The following is a 20977-nucleotide window of genomic DNA, read 5'->3' as shown; positions in this document are numbered from 1 at the left end:
TGAAGCTGTGGGCAAACAAACATTTCGGTCGCAAACCATGGACTTTTCAACAAGACTCAGCACCGTCTCACAAAGCGCGAGTGCACCAAGAATGGCTGAAAAACAGCGGTCCGAACTTCATTACGACCACACAATGTTTCTCGAATTTACCAGATGCGAATCCAATAGATTATTCTCTCTGGAGACACCAGTCTCGAGATGCTGAAGAAAGCCATTGTCCGTTAGTGGGACAAGATACCGGCAAGTCACATTCGGGCAGCTTGCGATTCGTTTTTTGACCGTCTCAAGGCCATATTTAAGTCAAAAGGTGATCATGTCGAGCAAAATTGAATTGGTCCTGAATTTATGATTATTTTCACACATTTTGTATTTTAAAATAAATAAAAATAATTTTCCAAACCGAATTTATGGCGCACTTCGAGTGCCGGACCCTGTAGGTATATCAATTTATAGGCTATCGTTTAATGCGGTTTTGCGGCCGTGACAGTGGTTCGATTACACTTATCTAAAAACTCATCTTCGCGATTAGACCAATGAACACGTGTACAAATTTCATTACGATATCTCAATTTTTAATCAAGTTGCAGGATGTACTGACAGATATATATTCACCCACCCGATCTTAAGCTCGTCTCTTCATCCTGATCATTTATATATACATAACCCTATACATATATCGATTAGTTTCAGCTGATACAAAAAACCGTTAAGTATACAGAACTAGTATACTACGGAGATTGCAAGAGATAAAAAGGTAGCCAAAGGGTTTTGATTCATTCTTCGACGAAATCGTGAATGGATTGCAATGACATTTGATATCATATTAACTTATTCTGAATGTCATATACTCACTTATTTACTTCCCGTCAGCGAAAATTATACTTAAATCATTCTCAAATAAGATACTTATATGTAATTGATATTGATAGAAAAAAAAGTCAAGCACAAGATCGAAATTCATTATGTTTAGACCAAAACCAATTTCATTTATATTGAGCGCCAAACGAATAATATAATACAAAACCCTGAACATTTAATTTTATTAAAATACAGGACGGGAATGGTTGGTTTTTTTTGTCGAGAGAGGACTTTACTTCTCAAGTGCCTACTTAGTCCGAAGTAGCACCTGTTGGTAAGAGATATTATGTGTTGGATTTCGAAGCTGATATTGTTGGTGGTGTTTACACTGGTTCTCAAATATACGAAACTATCTACAACTTCAAAGTTATGAGTGTCAACAGTGACGTGAGTGCCAAGTCGGGAGTGCGACGACTGTTTGTTTGATGACTGGAGATATTTCGTCTTGCCCTCGTTCACTGCCAGACCCATCTGCTTTGCTTCCTTGTCCAGTCTGGAGAAAGCAGAATTAAAGGCGCTGTTATTGAGGCCAATGGTGTCATTATCATCGGCGTACGCCAGCAGCTGTATACTCTTATAGAAGATGGTACTTTCTCTATTTAGTTCTGCAGCTCGAACTATTTTCTCCAAGAGTAGAGTTAACCTTATCTGAAACATCGTTTCTCAACTTTTCTTGTCAACCTGATCATTTATATATGTATATATATATATATATATGCCAAATATGTATCTCGCTTAGTTTTAGGTGCTGCGTACAACCGTTAGGTGAACAAAATTATTATATTCTGTAGCAACAGGATGCAAGATATAAAAAAGAAATGCTGCTGTAATCGTGAATAAACAAAATGGATATACCAATACATAATTGGACTTTTAGTGGAAATTAAAAAAAAAAAAGGTCGCGTTAATTTTTGCTGTTGCTATAAACATTAAAATTGGGGAATTTTCTTTAATAATAAATAGCTCCATATGCTTACTTGTGCTGAGTGTACCCTACAAATTTCAAGTCGGTCAATCCGTTCTTGAAATACGATGGAGGAAAGTGTGAACATTTGTTGAGCTATTTCGTGCCAATTCGATGTTGCGAATGCGCAAATAACCACAAATATTCGGCAGAACCCTTCTCTCGAACACTCCTAAAGCCGACTCGTAAGATGTCTCCGCTCCATATATCTGGACAGAAATGATGAAGGACTTGTAGAGTTTGTTCTTTGTTCGTCGAGAGAGGATGTGACTTTTTAATTGTCTACTTAGTACAAAGTACTACCTGTTGGCCAGAATGCCTATGCGTTAGATTTCAAGGCTGATATTTTTGTTGATGTTAATACTGGTTCCAAGATAGACGAAATTATCATTATCTACGACTTAAAGTTCCACAGTGTTGTGTGAGCCAAGTCGAGAATGCGATGACTGTTTGTTTGATGACAGGAGATATTTCGTCTTGTCCTCGTTTATACCCAGACCCTTACGCTTCGTTTCCCTATTTATCTTTGTAGGTCGTACTATTTTCTCTAGCAATATTGAAGAAGTCATACGATAGGGAGTCTTCTTGTCTGAAACCTCGCTTGGTATCGAAAGGTGCGGAGTGATCCTTTCCTATCCTTCATAGCCGTATTAGATTTGGTGGATACCAAGTTAAAATAGCGGCTTGTTTTCGTTCGCTTCGTAATATGGTCGATCGCGACTTTGCGATGTATGCTGTCCGCTTTCTCTCCACTGCGACACGACAGTTCTCGTCGTACCAACAGTTCCCTTTTACCAAGTTGCTGAGGAGTGCTCTCAGAGAGCTGAAATGCAAGTCCGAGTATGATACCGTTTAACTATCGGGTGTGATTGTAGCATGTCAAGGACATTGGAGACACGTAGTATGGTTTGAATTTTGCGATCCGGAGACTAATACTACAGACAATTATATTTTAAGCTCCTGTGAAGTCGATCAGTCACAACCCATTTGGAGAGGATTCGCCAATTCCTACTGTTGTATCAAAGATGTCTTTTCTAACTCTAGCGATGAAAGCGCCAAGCACAATTTTGACATTGTTTCGGGGGCAGTTATAGTAAGCGCGCTCCAGCTGCTCATAAATTGCATCTGTAAATCAGTGACATGTCGACAATTGGGTCTCTGATTCTGACACCGGAGTGAATGCCAAGCCTCGACGACTAAGTTATTCTCCTGTCACGGGTCCAACTCCGAATTTACGTTCATTTATAAGACCCCTGCCTCCATTCTTTTCCGAGCTGGTCAGCGGCACCTTTCCAATTTAAGAACCAGTCATTGCAGGAGTTTGTCTTTAAATCATAGTCTTTATTACGTTTGGTGAACAGACGCTGCAATTAGATTTCAGTGATCCCTCAAACCGGAGTGACTTCGCTGTTGCTTTTTGTCTTTTAGCCGTGACCCTAGGGTACAAAAAGGTTGGCTACCACATCTTACCCAAGGGCTGCTCACGTTTCAAGAGTAGGAATTGGGTGCAGCCAGTGTTCCCAGAATATTTTTCCAGGGACCACTAGTGTCGACTTTAAAATCACTAAAAACCACTAGCGGTCTCTTCAAGCTGAACTAACTAATTTAAATATTTAAACGAAAAGTAAAGAAAAGTCATAAAATTGAAATTTAAAGTATTTTAAATAAATAATTATTATTAATCGCAAACTAATTTAAAAGTTTATACTTTTAAAATGATAAAAATACAATGAAAATATTAAATTATTTTTATCTATTAAACTAATAACAGAGATTAAAATTTTTTTATTTATTATTTTTGTAATTAAAGATTAAAAATGTTTTTTTCTTCTGAAGAACTATCGACAATATTTTCAAGCTCATTTTCTTGAGAACGATAAGCATCTTTAGTTCCAATTTGCCGAATGACTTTATCTGGTATCTCATAATCGTGACAGCATTTTCCAGCTAAAGATGAACCAGCTTGCACCATCAGCAGTGATCTCAACATTGGTAGATACATCTTATTACGCTTTTTACTTTTGATTATGTTCATATTACTAAAAAGTCTCTCGACGTCAGCATTAGAGTGAGGTAATATCAAAATTGACATAGCAAAAGAAGCCAATTTTTTGAATCTTCTTTGTCCTTGAGCATCCTTAAAGGCCAAAACTTCATACCAAAACTTTTTAGTATCTTTAGATTCATTAGACTTTAAGGTATGAAATTGATACCAGTGGTCGTCTATTTGTGCAATCAAGTCTTCACTCTTATTGTGATTAAAATATTTGATTAAATCAGTAATAGGTTGTTTGTTAGGGTTTAGTGCACTATCAACACTAATTCTTTTGATCGTGATCATATGCCGACATTATTAGGTAATCGAACTATAACTTCATTAATTAAATTCACAATAAATGTTATACAACTTTGACGAATTGCTTTCTAGTCACTCTGCTTTAGTCCCTGTTCTTTTAATTTTGTCATAGGAGTATTAAATCTTTCCCTAAATTACATGTTGGATCAATGAAATCATTTATGTTTTGAGTAAAAAGATTTACTCTTTGGGTAGGCAGTTTGATCTTATTAACAAGTAACTCAATTAAATTCATCAACTCGTCAATTAGCTTTGCTGGATCTGCATCATTCGACTGAAATAATTTATTAACCCTATTTGGTTCAGTCAGTATTGAATAAAGAAAAGCAAGAAACGCAAAGTTAATGTCATCTTTATACATCCCATGCAAGACTTCTGCCGTGTAACATCTTTCGTCTAATTTAGCAATTGAAAAATGAGTTTTTAGCTCCAGCCACTGGTTATATATCCGTGAGACAGCTGATTCAATTGATAACCATCTAGTTTGAGAGGACTGCACAATCTTCAGTGGATCTTTTGCATCATAATTATATACTCTAGATTTCGTGGTAAAAACTGTTTGGCAGCACTAGAGGCGGCTAATTGTAGTGAATGACATATACAACGGACTAAAATCAAATGAGGGACCTCTCTTTTTAATTTCGCGTAAACACCTCCATTTACACCAGTCATAACTGATGCATTGTCGGTTCCAGTACCCATCATATTTATTAATTGTAATTTAAACCACTGAAGAACGTCTTTATTTGCAGAAACAATACTATTAGCATCACAGTCATTTAACGTTACTAAGTCTAAATATGTAGATTAGAGTGATTCAAAAAAAAATTTTTTTTTTTCGTTTGGTACTCGGAAAAATAGGTTCCTAGACACCTCTAAGAAAGCCTCTCCAAACATGACTTTTTAATTGTAACGGGAAGGTCCTCCTACATACAGTTTTCTATTTTTTCTTATTATCAGATGTAGGAAATTTACTGCTCTATAAAAATGGTCTCTTATGATTTTTAGATTAAGTTAAGCGTTTACGAGATATTCATCGTCAAACATCAATGCATATTAAGGTGGATCAAAACAATTTTTTTTTGTTTGGTACCCTGAAAAATAGGTTCCTAGAGACCTCTAAGAAAGCCTATAAGTTTCATCATTCATAATAATTTTTTTTCATTGAGTTATAAAATTCATAAGAAATAAAAAATTTTCCCAAAAATAATCAAACTTTAACTGTTAATATCTTTTAAACGTTTGGGTTTACGAAAAAATCATGGTAGACCTTTTTTGTAGAGCATTCAATTTACTACAAAATCTAAGGAACAAGATATTTTTTCAAGTAGTTGGAAGCGAGATATAAATTTTTCTATCTGATAATAAGAAAAAATAAAAAAAACTGTATGTGGGAGGACCTTCCCGTTACAATTAAAAACTCATGTTTGGAGAGGCTTTCTTAGAGCTGTCTAGGAACCTATTTTTCCGTTTACCAAACGAAAAAAAAATTTTTTTTGAATCACTCTAATGTAGATACGACCTTCTCGAAACGATTACTGTAATAGATTATTACAATTCCTAGGTTTTTCATAACAGCAATATCGGTTGATTCATCAATTAGAATACTACTGTAAGGTTGACCTTTCAAATCTTCTTTTAGTAGATCAGAGAAATGTGGTGCCCAAACATTCATGATGATATTTGAACACTATGTTCGATGTAACTTTATTTTATCCTCTTCATTGGTAAAATAGTGATTAATAGCCTGCCCTAAATGATCAATCACACATACGCTCGTGTGCATGCCTGTAAACAATGATAGCCGAGCCTCTATTGTTTTTGATACTTTAGTATCTATTGGTTTGAATTGAAGTTTTGGATGTACCGTGATAATCTGTAAATGATGTACTCGTATATAATGTATTATGTATGTAAATAATTGAAACTATAACTTTATTAAAATTGTTATTTAAGGAAAAAGTGAGTAAAAAAAATAATCTTATTTTGATTTACCTTAGCATTTTCTTGATGTTTTTTGGTCGTTGTATGACTTTTTAAATTTGCATAGTGATTCCGTTACCTTACACCGCATAACCTACACTTAGCTACTTTATTGCCGTCATTATCTTCTACAACTTGTAACCAATCTTTTAAAATAGGGTCTTTGAGCCAGAAATCTCGAAATTTTTGGGAATACTGTCGTTTACTAAACATTTACTAAACAGAAAAGGAGGTGGTGTCTTGTTTGCTGTTCATTCTTCAATTCCATCTGAATGTTCCGCATGCAGACTTCATTGAATTTAAGTGCATTCGTATTTGCGCCAATAGTGGCCATATCTACTTAACATTGTATTGTCTTACATACCGCCTCACTCTGACATATCTGTATATATGCAGCATGCTTCATTAATAAGTAATGTTTTCTCAATGGTTAGTGATACTGATTCCATGATTGTTTTGGGAGATTTCAACTTACCGTGCGTATCATGGAAATCTAGTGATGATCACAACATTCCTGTTAGTACTCGTTCATGTTTTAACGAGTTCTTAGATGAAATGTCGGTGTTGGGTCTTAACCAAATTAATTTAATTTCAAACGAGTTTGGTAAGCTCTTAGATCTAGTTTACGTCGATAACGCTTCAATGTTCTCTGTTGTCCGATGTGATCCTTTGGTTCGACCAGAGGACACGTATCATCCTGCTTTGGAAATTAACATCGAAATCATAGCCAACTTTGCTTATAACAATACACAAGTCCTTTGTTTTCGGTTCAACTTAGGGAAAGCTAATTTTAAGAAGATTAATTACGAACTTTCTAAAATAACTTGGCAGATTAGAGTGGCAGTATTGAATTTTGTGCTTCCCACTTTAATGAAACTATTGTAAACTTATTTGGAAAATATGTTTCGAAGTGTGTTGATACTCAAAAAATTAGTTCTAATTTATGGTTTTCGAAAGAATTATGTAAATTAAAAAATAGAAAATCTCGTGCTTTTAAACTTTTTAAAAAAACTGGTTTAGCTGCTAACTATTCAAAATATTCTAAATTGCGTCGACAATTTGCTGAACTTAACAAAATATGTTATAGTAATTATATAAATAAAGTAAAAAATAATATTAGACGTAATCCAAAATTGTTTTATAGTTTCGTCAACTCCAAACGCAGGATTTCTAATTTTCCGTCCGCTATGAAATATAAGTCTAGTATGTCTAGTGACAATCACACCATTTCTAATATGTTCGCTGAATTCTTTAGGTCAAATTACTCTCCAAAATCTCCACAAAATGTTCCGCATCAGCACAAGTTATGTCCGATTTCTGTCATTAATGCACTTACCATTTCCGAAGCAGACGTCTTAAATCAGTTAAATATGTTAGAACAATCATACAATTATGGCCCAGATTTGATTCCCTCATGCTTTCTTAAGAAATGTGCCAAATATACATATATACCAACCCCTAACAAAACTATTTAATTCATGTCTTAAACAAGGCTTATTTCCATCCATATGGAAAAAGTCATTTATAATTCCTTTGCATAAGAGTGGATTTAGGTCTTCTCTTGAAAACTATAGGGGAATAGCAAAGTTGTCTGCAATACCTAAACTTTTTAAAGCAATTATAACAGACGACATAACCTTCCGGATCTCTCCACTAATTTCTTGTTCTCAGCACGGTTTTCGTAAAGGGAAATCTACCGTAACTAATTTGCTTGAATTTGTGTCACATGTATCAACGAGCTTTTGATAAAGTAAACCATTCAATTCTTTTGAATAAACTTGATCTTCTTGGTTTTCAACCAATATTTCTAAAATGGGTTGCTTCTTATCTTAGTAATAGAATTCAACAAGTCATATTTAAAGATACTTTTTCTGACTAATCAATGTTCCTTCAGGCGTTCTTCAAGGTAGCCATCTTGGTCCAATTCTGTTCTTGTTATTTATTAACGACATATCATCTGTTGTTAAGTTTTCAAAAGTTTTATTATATGCTGACGATGTAAAACTTTTTAAAACGTATACTTCAAACAGCGAAAGATGTCAGTTGCAAACAGACTTAAACAACCTAATTTCTTGGTGTGATAGAAATGACATGCCATTGAACCTTAAAAAATGTAAAACGATGTGCCTTCCACGTAGAGCTGCAGACCCTACCTCATACGCAATACAAAACTTTAGGTTAGAGCAAGTATGCAGGACCCCAAACTCAATTTTAATCTTCACGCAACTTCCACGGGTTTTAAAGCTAAAGGCGCTCTTAGTTTTGTTAAACGTTGGTCTCTTGTGAGGCATATATTGGAGTATGCTTCTGTGGTTTGGAACCCTAGTTACCAAGTCCATTCTTATAAGTTAGAGTCCGTTCAAAAACAAATTTTACTTTTTGCCTTAAATCATTTGCATTGGGATTCCAGTTTAAATCTTTCCCCTTACATTAACCGTTCAAAACTTATAAATCTCCCGACACTCGCTAGTCGTAGGGAGATGCTTGGTATAATATTTCTTGTAAAACTCATGAATGGGTCAGTCTGTAGCCCATCTCTCTTATATGATATTAATTTTAACGTTCCCGCTCGCCCTACCAGGCAGCTTACTTTTAAAGTTTTCTAGAACAAATTTTGAGTTAAATGAACCATTCCGCCGTATATGTCATGATTTCAATTTTCATTCCAGCACATTTGATCTAACAGACTCACTCTTTACCATTAAAAAAATTATTTTATCTACTCTTAACAAGTAACTTTTAAAAATTATAAACTTTAATCTAATTCTTAATTTCGGCTGTTGAAATTTTTGTTTTTGTAGCTGAGCAGCTTAAGATCGCAACGCTTAAAACTCTCTTGCCTTCTATGACTCGGCTAATTCCCCTCGTTCGCGGATTGCGCCCCTCGCGTCGGTTGGGCGGGAGGAGCGTAATCGTTGGGTATTATTATTGTTATATGAGTATATTAATGATGGAGTACATTACAAGTAAATTTTCACTTTAAAAGATTTAAAAAATGAAGATTTATTCTGTTACGAAGAAAGAAAGAGCGAACAAGATAAAAAGAACGTATGAGTATATCAAACAATTGAGTATAGTGGAATGTAGTTGTTAAAAAGGGTCCCCCCTTGAGATATAACAGACTATCTTTATTTGTCTTATTCGTAGCTCTTTAAAAGCTTAAAATATAACTAAAATATCTTATGGGGGAAGCAATTGTGAAGAATATATACAATATATATTATTAATTTTTTGTATTTACCGTCAGAGGGTATTTACCATTAAAAAAAACCACCAGCCGCTAAAAAAAGTGTTTTGCTCACTAGAGGGAAAGTAAAACCACTAGTTTTAGTGGTAAAACCACTGAGTTGGCAACATTGGGTGCAGCCTTACAACTGTATTTGCTTACCCAAAAGCATGACTACATCTCATCACACCACATACCCCTTAATACCACAAAACACAGTGTAGGGAAGAACTGATTTTGAGTTCCTAGACCGCACCTATCTTTAAAACGACTTCAAATAAAAAAAAAAACACTTTACTACCTTATTCTAGACATGTTAAGAAAGATATTTATTTAAAAAAATCGATTATTTAATCTCTCACATGGGACGCACGTCAGTTAATAAAATACCAAATTTCTTTATAATCCACTTACGATTTATTTAGTTACTTAAGTCTATGAACATGAATTCTTACAGACTTATAGAAAATTAAAAAATATTCAATTAGAATTCTAAAATAACAAAATTAAAATTATTTAAATAGATAACTTAAACTAAAAAAACAGAATTAATGAAGGAACCCCTAGAGTGAGAAAAATAAAGAAAAACTTTCTCGGGTTGAACTCACGCATTGCACGCTTGAGAGGAACATAATACGCAAATTTGGTATTCTCTTTTTTAAAATAAAATGGGGAAAAAGGAGTATTGAAATTAATTTTTCCTAATAAATAGTCCAGTGGTTTAAAATGTAAAAACGAGATTAATACGATGGTATGGGGTCAACAAACTTTAAGGAGCGGAGGGCAAATTTAGGAAAAATCTTTTGAATGCGTTCAATCCTATTAATCGGCGATAGGCAATATGATCTCCAAATGAACACTGTATACTCCAAGATAGACTAAACAAAATATGTATACAATAATTTTAACGTATAGGGGTCGAAAAAATTGGGAGCGAGATTTGAGAACATTTACCTAAGTAGATTCTGAAAAAGCTTTGATTTCAGGCACCAATCATAAAAACTATCAATCACATTGAAGTTTAATTACATCTGCGGAGTTTTTAATTGCGAAAATTTTTAGGTCATCTGCTTATGCAAAAGTTAGCAAAATAGAAGCAACAGAAAATGTCACTGATAAACAGCGTTTGTGCTGAAGAGGACATTTAACGCTTCCTTGTGGCACTCCCGAAGACGCAATGAATGAATCGGATGTCACCCCATCGACACTAACAACTATGTTTTGTGCAAATATGACTGCAAGAAATCTGTGTAAATGCTATCTACTTAAAATCCAGCGGAGAAGCCAGAGATGAAATAATCGCTAAAAACCGCTAAATTTTACACAGTGTAGCGACCAGAGACAAACTCATCTGATTTTATCTATTCATATATTTTATTTATCATCTATTTCTAACAGAACACTCAACAATTTTGTAAATAGTAGCAAGGTTAGAAATAGGTCTTTAATTGGAGACTACATGCTTTCTACCACTTTTACGTATAGGGGTAATGGATATCAATTTCCAGTCTGAAATAAAATTCCCAGAGGACAGAGACTTATTGGAGAGAAACAAGAGAGGGTATACCAAGTCAGGAAAATTTTTTATAATTACAGGCGGCAGCCCATCCAGATCCAATTAGAAAGAAGGCTTAATATCTAAAATAGCCTTGGCGATATCATCCTGTGGAAGACACAGTGTGCCAAAATTTCCAAAAAGTGGAAGTAGTTTCAGGCTCATCGTGTACATTTGAAGAATTCAGCAAACAAGGTGGAAATTTCGCCAGGAGTGCATGTCGACTTATCACCCCAGCGTAAAGCCGACGGAATGGCCGAACACGATCTTCTAGATTTTACAAAGTTCCAAAAAGACTTAGCGTTCTACTTAATGTTAGAGTCCGTGCTGTCAATAAACCTTTTATAGAGAAATTTATCCAAATCATTAAACAGTTATGTGTAGTGCTGAAATTGAACAAAGGAAACGTGAGATTTAGTTGAAGAGAATGGTAGCTGGAGTAATTGAAGATAATCCATCAAGGAAGCTAAAGTTTAAATTATCGCTAATATCGCTTATATTATTTGCATGCAACTTATACAACTCTAGAGGACTATTAGGAGGAATGTATGAAACTACAATGAACAGAGTGTCATGAATTTGAATTTGCGCTGAACTAATAAGAGAACACTACCCCCTCTAAGACAGCCAGTTTTTTCGAGATCTCTATCCTTACGGAAGACATAATAGAAATATTCACTGTCACAGTAACTAGTATTAAGCCAGGTCTCAACAATACTTATAATATCAAAATCCAATTCTGAAGAAAAATTGCGAATAATATTTGATTTAGACTTAATACCCGATAAATTTTGATAGTACACCTTAAGACAAGAGCCATTAGGGGAAAGTGCAGAACACAGATGAGTAAAGTTATGATTAAAATGCGCATCAACTAGTCCGCAGTGTTGCTCCCCTCTCTTTAGAAAAAACTTAAAAGGGGCGGAACTTAAAGCCAGAAGGCCATACTGAAGAAGAAAAAACGGCATTAAAATAGATGGGGATACACCTAACTTAACCCTTTACCTGGCCATGTGACAGAAATGTTACAAACCCAATTTTTGACTGTTATTTTACCATTCTTATTTAATATAGTCATATTGGTTTTTGTAACACAACTGGTACAAACTGTGAATGGTATAAAAGTAATAAGATAGAGCGAGACATCCCTATTGTAACGTATTTTTGTGCCAAAAGTGTAGTTTGGTGATTTCACAACAAGTGCTGAAATTGGTGACGAAAAGCGGTTTTTGTGAATGTGAAAAACGTGTTTGTTTGTTTAAATACATTGGGTGAGCATGTCATTTAGTGATTTTACTAAGTGCATTTGAAAAAAAATTTCATTCGTCTTTTCTATATTGTATTTATTGTTTGTTGCATATGTATATGTCACATTGCCTTACAGCGCGAATATATTTTTAGCAGAATGTCTAAAACTTTGAGCAAGGGTGAAATTCGAGACATTATTGAGGAGAGTGAAGATGGACTCGATTTTGATGATGATGATGATGTGGATGATTCTAATTATAATGAAGAGTTGGTACATGCTGATTTTGATGAAGTGGTTGAGAATGTATTAGAAGATATTGAAAATGAAAATATGGAATTGTGTGCAGATCCGTCTAACGATGTTCCGCCCATTTTGGCAGAGAGAGCACAAAAACAAAAAAAAACGTTACAATGACATTCTCTGGAAAAAAAGAATTAAGTTTTGGAAGAGCACCAATTGCGTTTTACAGGCAATACATCATTGCCCGATGATATAAAGATTATCGAAGCGCCAATTGAATATTTCTTGTACTTATTTCCAAAAGAATTGATAAAGTTTATTGCCAATAAAACAAATTTGTATGTTGTCCAAAAGGACGTTAATGATCCATTTCGTGTATCAGAAATGGATATTCAGCAATTTATTGGAGTAGTTTATATATGTCTTTAGCACAACTTCCTAATGTACCTAGTCACTGGCGCAAAATTGGTACATCCATGATACAAGAAGCGATGCCGCTGAAAAAATTTGAAAATTTACGACGTCGCATACACTTTAACGACAACAGCAAAAATTTGCAGTCGACTGATAAAAATGTTGACAGAATGAACAAAATACGCCCGATCCTGGATGAGTTAAATAAGAATTTTGCAAAAGTGCCTCTTGAACAACATCTATGAGTCGATGAACAAATATGTTCCACAAAAGCCCGAACCTTTTGAAACGCTACCTGCCAAAAAATCCTCATAAATGGGGCTACAAAATATTTGTTCTCTGCGGGACAACTGGATTTGCTTACAAAATTGAACCGAAAACTGGCAAAGAAAATATCGTTGGGGATAACGAGCCGGATTTGGAAGCCTCTTCCAATGTAGTCATGAGACTGTCACGTATGATTCCATGAAACCAAAATTTCAAACTTTATTTCGACAATTATTTTACTTCAATTCCACTGCTCGTATACTTGACAAATGAAGGTATGTATATTCAGTGTGGGAACAATTCGGTGGAATAGAATTCCCAATTGTAAGCTAACAAGCGAAAAAGAAATGATGAAAAAAGAGAGAGGATCTGGCATAGAGTACGTGTATCAGGCTGAAGGAATCGACATTTCAACAGTTTCGTGGAAAGATAGTAAGTTTGTAAATCTCGCATCGACTTTCCTTGGTGAAATACCAAAACGTAAAGTAAAAAGGTACGATAAAATTCAAAAGAAATACGTTGAAATTGATCATCCGTCTATTGTTGGTGAATACAACGCGCATATGGGTGGTGTAGACCTTATTTATTCCATCATGGGAAGATATAAAATAAAACTTCGAAGTACAAAATGGCAAGTTCGAGTATTTTACCACCTATTAGATTTAGTGTTGGCAAACGCTTGGCTTCTATATAAAAAAAATTGATCCAATAAGACAGAAAAGTTGTTGCCTGCAGCAGAGTTTCGCTTACACTTCGCGGAAACACTTTTAAAATACGGACAAAAAATCAACGTCAAGAACACTAGATCCCTCGAGCCTCAAATACAAGCGAAAAAACGCAAAGGACCAGCGCAGCACGCCCCTCCACAAGATTTACGACTTGATCAAGTTGGTCATTGGCCAATATGGACGGAAAAGAGGATAAGATGCAAGATGCCTAATTGCCAAGGAGTTACCCAAACAATGTGTGAAAAATGCGGAATTGCATTGTGCTACAACAAGCATAATAACTTTTACCGTGCATACCATTTGGAGGATGGAGTCATGTGTAGAAGTTCACGCAAGTGAGGAAAGTTCTCTGATCGCCATTCACTTGGGAGTGGCCAGAAACGATTCTTTTACACATGGCTCAAGCAGCTCACTACTTCCGGTCTTTGACCAAGTATCCTCTGGGTAGCCTAAGAACATCCGTTCGAAGGCGAGCTAAAGTGAGAAGGCGAAACATTCCCTACAAGGGTTGTGCGCTGGGCTTGGGACCCGCCACGTAAAAAAACAATACCAATGAAAACGTTAAAACAGCCTCGGATGAGAGACCCCCTTTTGATACCATCTTCTATAAGAGTGTACAGCTGTTGGCGTATGCCGACGATATTGATATCATCGGCCTCAACACCCGCGCCGTTAGTTCTGCTTTCTCTAGGCTGGACAAGGAAGCACAGAAAATGGGTCTGGTAGTGAACGAGGGCAAAACGAAATATATCCTGTCATCAAACAAACAGTCGTCGCACTCGCGACTTGGCTCTCACGTCACTGTTGACAGTCATAACTTTGAAGTTGTAGATAATTTCGTCTATTTAGGAACCAGCATTAACACCACTAATAATGTCAGCCTGGAAATCCAACGCAGGATTGCTCTTGCCAACAGGTGCTACTTCGGACTGAGTAGGCAATTGAAAAGTAAAGTCCTCTCTCGACGAACAAAAGCTAAACTCTATAAGTCGCTCATAATTCCCATCAAGCTATATGGTGCAGAGGCTTGGGCGATGACAGCAACCGATGAGTCGACGTTACGAGCTTTCGAGAGAAAAATTCTGCGAAAGATTTATGGTCCTTTGCGCATTGGCCATGGCGAATATCGCATCCGATGGAACGATGAGCTGTACGAGATATATGACGACATTGACATAGTACAGCGAATTAAAAGACAGCGGCTACTCTGGCTAGGTCATGTTGTCCGGATGGATGAAAACACTCCAGCTCTGAAAGTATTCGACGCAGTACCCGCCGGGGGAAGCAGAGGAAGACCTCCACTCCGTTGGAAGGACCAAGTGGAGAAGGACCTGGCTTCGCTTGGAATATCCAATTGGCGCCACGCAGCGAAAAGAAGAAACGACTGGCGCGCTGTTGTTAACTCGGCTATAATCGCGTAAGCGGTGTCTACGCCAATTAAGAAGAAGAAGTGCATACCATTTGACATAAATTTAATTTTCCCTTGCCAGGCAATGTAACATATCTGTCACTAAAGATATTTTCTTAAATAAATAGTAAAAAAAAAATTAAAAAATAAAATCTAAGAAAATTGTTTTTTTTTATTTTGACTGACGCTACCGAAAAACAAAAAAATATTCAAAATTTGTGACCTTGCCCGATTAAGGGTTAAAGTTTCCCTCTTAAAATCATTAATATTAGTTTCGTTCTTAATTAATTTATAACATAAAATATGTTGTCTATCAACATTAGCATATTTAACAACAAAAGATATAATAATAATAATAATCTTAAAAACAGACAAGTGAATCCATTTCTTAGGTATGACGACATCGAGATCACAATTGGGATTTGAAATGCAATTGAAGCAGTTGGGGATTTTTTGTTCCTAGTGCTCACTTTTAACTTCAAATTTACACTAGCATTAATTGAAGTAGAAGAGTTCGGATTAGCAGAATCATCAGAGGCATCTGTTTGAGCAGCATTACCAGGGATATTGGGGCGATCTGGTTTGGTAGCAACTACTGGATGGTTTTTGGCAGAGTCCTCATTTACTACTCCGTAGCAGCAAAATTTCTAGAATTATTGCTATACTATCGCTATCGCTCTCATTTTGTCGGGGGCCACAGCATAGTCTTAGCATAACAATGTAAAAGTATCTGCTCTACTCTGCTCCGAATTTTGTTAGGTAAAAAACTATAGCTGTAGCGAGAGCAAAAAATTAAATGCTGCGCTATGCTCTGGCGTAGCGGTAGCAAAAAATTGGGAGCGGTAGCAGAGCGGAGCTAATGAAAATTTTCATGTGCTACAGCTCCCGCATGTGATTGTTGTTTTTTCTTTTTTGCTATTTTCTGCAACCGAACATTTTATACTCTTGTAACTTGCTAGAAGCAAAGTCAGGAAAATACTTTAAGGTGTAAAACCAATCAAATAGAGTCAGCCGGATTTTCGAAAATCCTGGTATTAGTTATATAGGGACTAGGTCAAGTTTTCTCTCAAATTTATTTTTTTTAGGCACAAAGATATACTGTCATGAGCAAAACACGCTCTCTTGATTTCATTGGGATAACTCACGAGTTCGATAATATTTATAATAAGTGTAGGTGGCTAAGAGAAGTATTGGTCCGATTCTACCAATTTTTTTTTGCATACAGACATACCATTGTCAGAGAAGGATTATCCCTTAACTTCGATATCGTAATCCAGAGCATTTATATATTTGATGAGTTTTAGGTGATACGTACAACCGATAGGTGACAAAACTATAATACTCTGTAGCAACAGGTTGCAAGAGTATAAAAAACTCACATGATTGTAAATTAATAACGTATTTATAAGATTTAAGGCACTTTAAAGGACAAATCATTATATAAAATATATTGAAACATTTAGCAATTCTTTTTTTTTTAATGTTTTTTTGTTTTAATTTGGTGGCAGCTTCAGAAATATGTAAATTATATATTCAGGCAGCATTATAAATCTGTAAATATAATATGTATCTAATTATAAATAAAAAGAGGGTGGCAGCAACATATGCGGTTATGTTGTGGGCAAAGTAAGACGAGTGCGTAATCATTTAAATGGCGTCCATGATAATAAAATTGTTTAAAATTTCATCTCAAACATTAGCATCAACTATAGTTGTATTAGCGTCAGCTATAATTTTTAATGTTACTTATGTTAACTCCTCCGCCGCAAGTTCACGTTCCCGTTTGTTCGCTGCATTTGAACTGTCAGAGTTATTGACCCTTCTAATGTAGGTATGTATTTCGGATGTTTTTATTTCTTTATGATCGTTCATATTAATATTTACGTGGTAATTTGATAATTCTGTTATATTTGCTTTGCATTTATTTTTCTTTGAATCACAATGGTGATAATTGCAATTATGCTCATCATGCAGATAACTATGAGCGAAAAATTGGTAACTAAAGCTGTTCCTTCATCATTTCCAAACTTAGAAATTCTTCTTCTTGAAACGATGGTTTATTCGATGTAAAATTGCAGCCAGAGGTTTGCTGCTAAAGTTTTCATTAAATGAGTAGGTTTGGTTTTCTGTCCACAACGTGGAATTATGGTAGTCTACAGCATATGATCCGGAAAGATTTATGTTTTGGCTGTCAATTCTTATCATACCGTTATATTGGTTTAGTAATATAATGCCAGGTGATACATTTTCTACAGATGGCATGTTTTGATCTTATTTATATTCCTTTTTATTATTATTGGTTTTATCATAATAGTTTCACAAAGGACGATATTGGATAATGGTATTCCAATAATGTATAACAACAATAAATTTAATTTCTCATTTGACAAAATATAAGAATTAACTATGCCGGCTTTTGCCCAATGTATTGCATATTCTATATTGATTATCTCTTCTTTTAATTTATTCAATATATACATATTTTATTTCAGTAGCAAGATTATGTTGTACTACTTCATTTGTTTGTACTTCTTTCAAAATTTTGTTTGATGTTGCAGAAATATTATTAATTCTGTCGAAAATTACTTTAATAATTGTTATTTGTTCGTTATTATTTTCAATTCTATTATTAATTTGATTATATAGTGTTATAAGGTCGTCGTGGTCAGAATTTCCCGCAATCCATTTCCACACTGTTCCTCTTTCGTTTATTGATTTCCTAAATCTTTTTGGCATTAGTCTATTTAAGTAGGTCTGTGTCAGTTTTGGTTCATTAAAGAGGATAGGAAGGAGTGGATTCTCTTCTTTAATTTTTGTTTTAATCGTATTACTTAAATCATTTAGTGCTTTCTGATATTCCTCTATGTCCACTTTGTGTATCACTCGAACTGTTCCTGTTTGAATTTTGACTGGTCCTGTGCTAAATGTTGCTAGTTGTGAATTCGTATAGTCTATTATTCTAAAGTCAGCGTACACCAAATGTACGAAAAATCTGTAAAATTAATATAAAGAAAGATATGTAGCTAGGTCTTGATGCTACTTTTGTGTACTGTTCTTCCTTTTTCTGTTATTACGATACTAGATTTGTCTTATTTTACAATTTCAATTTCTTTTTTCTATCTTGCTGTTAGAGCCAGTTCGTTTATTTATTTTATCATATATTATTTTAGGCGTAGGCTTTTATTGGATTTCTAGTTTTATTATGAATTTCTAAGTCCTTTATTTGTTGTTTTCTTAATGGCTCGATGTTTTCTCGTCTTGAGTTTTGGTATTGCTGTGGGTCTATTGAAACGCGTCTTCCAAAAAAGGTTTCTATTGGTCTTTTCCCGGTTGTAGAGTGTATTGAGTAATTATATTCGTAAGTGCAACGATCTAAAAGTTCTTGAAATCGGTGGGTGCGTTCGGTTTGAAGACAACGCACAATTTCAGAAAGTGTGGAATGAAATCTCTCGACTTGTCCATTGACTTTGTTAGCATATGGGGGTGTTTTGAAAATGTTAATACCAAGTTGGTCTTCGACAATAAATTGTATTGAAGCTGAGTTTAGGAAGTTTTCATTACCTCTAACTATGGTTTTCGGTACAAAAACGAAAAAAGTATTTGTCGCAAGGGTTCTCTGATTTCCTCTAATGTTTTTGATTTTGGGCGAATTTCGAAAATTTGTCTACCGCGGTGAGTACAAGATTTTTCTCTGTGCTGTATATATCTATACGAACTATATCACCAGGGTTTTGTGGAATGGGGTTTTCAAGTATGGTTTATTTGGATGACGATCGGATTTATTTTCTTTACAGATTTTGCATTGTTTAATTATAGCTTCTATTTTTGCTTTCATTTTGGAAAATAACATTTTTGTATGAGCTGTTTTGTATTTTCGTCTCCATTTCTGTGTGCGCGTTTATGTTATTTTAATATTGTTTCGTTTTGAATGTTCTCGTTCGTAATCTCATCAACTTTTCTTTAAGTATATCGAATTTTATAATTAGAAAAATGAATTCAGTATATGTATTTGTTGAATTATTCCCATTATTTCTTCGGAAGTAAATATGCCATTTATCACCGAAGGGTTTAAGTAACGTTTAAAAAGTGAAATTAGGTTTTCTGAGAAAAATGTTTCTTTAATTATTACATGTCTATGGTATGTAGGAAATGATATTTTAAATTGGTAACTTTCTTTGTCTCCTAAAGAGACCCAAAGTTGGTTTTTGAACACATTTATGGGTACTTCTACGGCAGGAATTAGGTTGTGCGATGAGCTGTCACCTGGATGTGTGGCTACTCATAAAGAATTAATTTAAAATGGTCTTGAGAGAGTATCTGCTACTATGTTGGCTTTACCAGGTATATATCTTAATTCGTAATTATACTCTTCGAGTATGGTTCCACCGTTTTAATTTAGAATTATTGTTTTTATTGTTTAAGGCGTATGTAAGAGGTTGATGGTCTGTATGGATTATTACGTACTTTTGCCGTTCCATAGAGATAATTTTTAAAAGTGTTTAATGCCCAAATAATGGCAAGCATTTCTTTCTCGTTGACTACATAATTTTCTTCAGTTTTACTTAATGTTCTAGATATGAAGGTTATGGGTTCTCCATTCTGGTCTAAGAGAGCGCCTATGGCATAATTGGAAGCATCTGTTGTTAAATCGAATTCTTTTTTATACTCTCGCAACAAAGTTGCTGAGGAGAGTATTATAGTTTTGTTCACATAACGGTTGTTTGCAAGTCCTAAAACAAAAAGAGTCAGATATAGGGTTATATATACCAAAGTGATCAGAGTGACGAGTAGAGTTGAAATCCGGATGTCTGTCTGTCCGTCCGTCAGTGCAAGCTGTAACTTGAGTAAAAATTGAGATATCATGATGAAAATTGGTACACGTATTTCTTGGCTCCATAGGAAGGTTAAGTTTGAAGATGGGCAAAATTGGCTCACTGCCACGCCCACAAAATGGCGGAAAATGAAAACCTATAAAGTGTCATAACTAAGCCATAAATAAAGATATTAAAGTGAAATTTGGCACAAAGGATCGCATTAGGAAGGAGCATATTCGGACGTAATTTTTTTGGAAAAGTGGGCGTGGCCCCGCCCCCTACTATGTTTTTTGTACATATCTCGGAAACTACTTTAGCTATGTCAACCAACCTCTATAAAGTCGTTTCCTTCAGGCATTTCCAAATACAGTTCAAAAATGGAAGAAATCGAATAATAACCACGCCCACCTCGCACACAAAGGTTATGTTGGTAATCACTAAAAGTGTATAAACCGACTAACAAAAAACGTCAGAAACACTAAATTTTACGGAAGAAGTGGCAGAAGGAAGCTGCACCCAGGCTTTTTTTTTAAATTGAAAATGGGCGTGGCCTCTCCCACTTATGGACCAAAAACCATATCTCAGGAACTACTCAACCGATTTCAATGAAATTCGGTACATAATATTTTCTTAACACCCTGATAACGTGTACGAAATATAGGTGAAATCGGTTCACAACCACGCCTTCTTCCAATATAACGCTATTTTGAATTCCATCTGATGCCTTCTCTGTATAATAATATATATACATTAGGAAATGAAAATACAATTCAATACTCAAAGTACACAAATTGATCTAATCTAATTAATTTTACAGCAAAATAAAAAAAATATGTAAATTATTATCACTTTATCATGCAAGAGTATAAAATGTTCGGTGACACCCGAACTTAGCCCTTCGATGTCTTTCGATGT

This window comes from Bactrocera tryoni, chromosome 2 (assembly GCF_016617805.1).
Source record: "Bactrocera tryoni isolate S06 chromosome 2, CSIRO_BtryS06_freeze2, whole genome shotgun sequence".
NCBI classification, from domain to species: Eukaryota; Metazoa; Arthropoda; class Insecta; order Diptera; family Tephritidae; genus Bactrocera; species Bactrocera tryoni.
Note: the sequence above shows the minus strand (reverse complement) of the source record.